The 4,980-nt window shown below is 36.5% G+C and overlaps 1 pseudogene; it reads left to right on the top strand.

Annotated features, from left to right (window-relative positions):
• Nucleotides 1-202: 202 nt before the first annotated feature.
• On the top strand, nt 203-3,844 carry LOC106986873 (olfactory receptor 6C2-like; annotated as a pseudogene).
• Nucleotides 3,845-4,980: the final 1,136 nt, after the last annotated feature.

The following is a 4,980-nucleotide window of genomic DNA, read 5'->3' as shown; positions in this document are numbered from 1 at the left end:
TCCAAAAGAAATTATGGGGTTTTTTCCTCCCAATTTATTGATGGCTTTAAACAAGCCTTGGAGACTGAAATAATTTCAGCTGGTGTTAATGTAGTTAGTTGATGTTGGCTGAGGAAGAATCCCAGAACAGCTTTTGGTCCAAATCCAGAATTTAAGTTTCTTTAATCTCTGGTGTTAATGTTTCTGATAAGTATATTGAGGCATGAGTGGAAACCGTGAAAGGAAAGCTATTTCTGTGTCCAACACAGTGATAACACTTTTTGCCTTAATGTAGGTATTATATATGGGCTGACAGATCGCGCATGGTGTGATTTAAATGCCACTCAGAATATTTTCCCCACCAAACATAAAAGCCAAAAAGAATTCCCTAAATTAGAGTCAGGGATATGAAAAAAGTAAGAGGTGTCAGATTAGTTTTAAAATTGAGTCAACATAATAAACAATATAACATTATCTAGGTCTGAGGGCAAATATTATCTTTAACTCTATATCAGACTCCTTTAATTTTGTGGTTATTACATTCAACAACATAGAAATCGTATTTCTGACACTTCTTTTTTTAACATCGTCTATTAAGCATAGGGAGTAACAAACCACGTAGAAAGGTCATAAATGTGGTTTGTTGTAATTTGGAAAAATTCCTTTGAAGATCCAAGCAGGATACAGGAATGAGTCACTAAGAGCCAGTTACAGGTCAGAATCAGCAAACAGATGGAGAAATGGGGAGGGGAAAACCATAGATGATTAGATGACAATGTTTTTTCCAGGCAGGTAGTCCATGTAAGATGACTACCACATAACTGGCTCTCACTATGGTGTTTTTAGAGGCCATCTTTGTAGCTCTGTCTCACCAAACAAACAAAACATACCCCTTGTTAGAGTCAGGGAAACAGCAAAACTAAGTGAAAGTACTGGCAACGTCAAGAGAATTTCAAGATAAGTCTAAACTAAGAAACAATATAGCTTGATATCAATTGTTACTATATAGCAATAAACATTAGGTTTTGGTCTTTGTATAGCAGAGTAAGACAAGGATCAATAGAAATACAGAAAATGGGGCAATCCGTTTTGAACAAATTCATCTAGAGGGAATGTAAAATTTCCAGGGGCAGGTGTCTGACATTCAAAGATCATTATCAAAATGCACATTTTGAAATATCAAATTTTATGTGCTAAGTTGAAGTCATGGGATTTAATCAGTTCTCAGGAAAAGCACATACAGAAGCAGCTAAGAGGATTTAGGGATGAGGTGTGAGAAATCTCAATGTTACAAAGGTGAGTAGGGGAAGAGATAATTACAAAAGAGAAAACAGAAGGGTGGGGGGGGGGGGACCCAACCAGGAGTGTGGATATCATGCAAACGATGTGTCAAGAACCTCATAAAAAGTAGTGATTGACAAGGAAAAGTGCAAATAAAATGGCTACACTTCACTGGTACTTAAATATCAGGGAAACTCATCAAGAATAGTTTCAGTGGAGTGGTGTGTTCAGGAGCTGTATCATAAGGAAATGGTTGGAAGTCAGGAATCAGAAAATTATTAGAAGCTAAGGATAGAAGTTCGATTGGTGAATGCATTTAATACTCAGAGCTGATTATAACATCAGTGACTTGCTAAGAAGGTCTAAGTATTTCAGTCAGACAAATAGACTGAATTGCAAAGCATTAAGGCTATTCTTCAGTTGTGTACAAAACACTTTCTGACTTATTAGTGAATTTGGTGTGTATCAAAATGTTATCTGTTTTGCACCAAAGTGGGGCAATCAGTAAAAATCAGATAAGGGCAACAAAAATTTGAGAAAATCATGGGAAAGATCTGGGAAAGAATTTTTTATTTTATTTTTTAAAAAGTGTATTTTTTTGAGAGAGAGTGAGAAAGCAGGGGAGGGGCAGAGGGAGAGGGAGAGAGAGAGAGAATATCCTAAGCAGGCTCCATGCTGTTGGCACAGAGCTTGGCATGGGGTTGGAACTCATGAACAGTGAGATCATGACCTGAACCAGAAACAAAAGTTAGATGCTTGACTGAGCCACCAAGGTGCCCTTAGGAAATAATTTTTTTATATGGAAAAGGTCTTTTGTAGATTAATTTTAGGTTTGGTCATGGCAGTGGAACAGTGTCCTTAGCTGCTTGGTAGATGGATATAGAAACATCTTGTGCCATAACCACTTCTCATGTGCTTTCCATTTATCCAGGAAAAAAAAAAAGCTTCAAGCAGATATTGAAACGGAGTAAAATTTCAATTAGTGATAAGGGAAATATTCTTAGAAAAAAAGATTCCCTGAAGTTTATGATTTCACTGCCATCAGGCTTTGAAGAATAAATCTATTCTAATGGGTAAAGTTAAAGTCCAGTGTAAACTTCAAAATCATAAAAAATTGTTTTACTTGGACTATAAAGAATCCCTAGATTTATTTTTCTCAAATATAGATCATGACCATTTAGTAGAATATGAAGTCAACTTGGTGATTCTGCATTTATTTTTGATGAGACAAATTAGAAAGCATCAGAGAGCAAGGTAGATTTTTTTTGGACATTTTTTAATTTCAGTAATATGCAAGTGTGTGTATGTGTGCATATACACTGGACTGCACTATAAAATGTGTATCTTAACATAAATTGTGGTCAAAATATTTGAAAGCTAAGTTTCAAGCATATTAAATGACATGACAACAGAACTGAGGGCATGAATTATTAAAAAAATGTTCATTATCAAAGAAAACAAAATACTATGTGTAAAGTACATTGTTTAGCTTTTCTAAACAAACCCATTGTAACCTTGTTTCTATACTCTTCTCAGCTCTTAAGTCCCTCAGTTTTACCTGAATATTGGGCAGAAGTCAGGACCTAGGAATCAGAAACCATACTTCCCTAACCAGTTGCATCCTTCTGGGATTGACAGATAACACTCAACTACAGATTCTCGTTTTTATATTTCTACTTATCACCTACATGTTGAGTGTAACCAGAAGCCTGACCATCATCATTCTCATATTAATGGATTCTCACCTTAAAACTGCAATGTACTTTTTTCTCCAAAACTTTTCCTTCTTAGAAATGTTATTCACTTCTGCTTGTATTCCTAGGTTCTTGTACAGTATATCAACAGGTGATAGGACTATTCCCTGTAATGCTTGTGCATGCCAACTTTTTCTTTACAGATCTTTTTGGTGTAACAGATTTTTTTTCTCCTTGCCTCCATGCTCTTTGATCGATACGTAGCCATCTGCAAACCCCTTTGTTACATGACCATCATGAACCACAGGGTGTGCAAAAGGCTTATCTTCTGCTGTTGGATGAATACTTTGACCATTTCCCATCACTTAGCTTGGGATTGGACCTGGAATTCTGTGACTCTAATGCCATTGACCACTTTGCCTGTGATTCTAACCCTATTCTGAAAGTCTCATGCTCAGACACATGGTTCCTTGGGCAGATGGTTATTGTCTGTTGTGTGTTAGTCTTCATCATGACTCGTGTGTGTGTGTGTGTGTGTGTGTGTGTGTGTGTGTGTGATTTTGCTCTACCTGTATACCATCAGAACAACTCTAAGATTCCCCTCTGCCCAGCAAAGGACAAAAGCTTTTTCTACCTATTCTTCCCACATTATTGGGGTTTCTATAACCTATGGCAGCTGCTTCTTTGTCTCTATCAAACCTTCAGCAAAAGATGAAATGACCATTAATAAGGGAGTGTCTATACTTCTTCCATTTCCCCCATGTTAAATCCATTTATTTATACTCTGAGGGACAAACAGGTGAAACAAACCTTTAATGACTTAGTCAAAAGATATATGTTGTTCTCAAAGAACTAGGGGAATGTTGAAATCAGGATCCCTAAGCATATTTTCAATTTTTATCCCATTTTGTCTCTTCCTGATCTAGACTTGGGTTTCCATTCAGCACTGACTCTAATTGAGTCACCCTTTGCATCTCCTTATAAGCCAACCTCTTTGAGAATGATAATCTTTATTAAGAAAAAATGAGAATACTTGATTCAGGAAATCTAAGCATGACCTCACTCTTAACCTTTCTTTTACCAATGCTGAAAGGATTGGGAAATGTATCATAAAATATTGGTGCGATAGTACACATCATTCCTCCAGAAAAAACCTACTCAGGAAGAGAAATAATATTAAAAAGAATCAATACTTTTCTAAGTGTAACAAGCAAAAAAATTTTCAAAACTCAAAATATATTTTAAAACAAGGAATATTCATAAAGATTTAAAATTTCAAAAAAGCATTTACTGATGAAGAAGTTTAAAATCACCAAGATTCACATATTTTGTCGGATGGATCCAATCCAATATCATTTATTTAAAAACTGTCAAAGGGACATGAATTAAGATGAAGGGAGAAAGGCACTAGTAATTCCTACTAAGGAATTAAAGCCTGCATTGAAATGACATAAAACAGATTGGTACTGACATACTAAATGCAATGTTACATCTTGAATGTAGGGTATTTAAATTAAGCAAACAGATAGCATCAGGTCCAAGGGAACTAATAAGGCTAGAAGAGTGATAAATAACCAGCAAGCCAAATATACTACGAATGGAGAAGAGAGAACATATGAATATTAATATCAATACAATGATTTGCTTTTTAAAAATGAAATCTTTAGTCATTTCAGGGGCGCCTGGGTGTCTCAGTCAGTTAAATGTCCGACTTTGGCTCAGGTCATGATCTCGTGGTCAGGAGTTCGAGCCCCGCATTGGGCTCTGTGCTGACAGCTCAGAGCCTGGAGCCTGCTTCAGATTCTGTCTGTCTCTCTCTCTCTCTCTCTCTCTCTCTCTCTCTCTCTCTCTCCCCTCCTCCTCCTCCTCCTCCTCCTCCTCCTCCTCCCCTCCTCCCCTGCTCACATACTCTGTCTTGGTCTCTCTCTGTCTGTACCTCTCAACAATGAATAAGCATTAAAAAAAAAACTTTAGTCATTTAAAGAGTCAAAAATATGCACCTGATGATAACTCTCAAAGAAAAATC

Source organism: Acinonyx jubatus, chromosome B4 (genome assembly GCF_027475565.1).
Source record: "Acinonyx jubatus isolate Ajub_Pintada_27869175 chromosome B4, VMU_Ajub_asm_v1.0, whole genome shotgun sequence".
NCBI lineage: Eukaryota > Metazoa > Chordata > Mammalia > Carnivora > Felidae > Acinonyx > Acinonyx jubatus.
The sequence above is the reverse complement of the archived record's forward strand: the minus strand, read 5'-3'. Positions and strand labels throughout refer to the sequence as shown.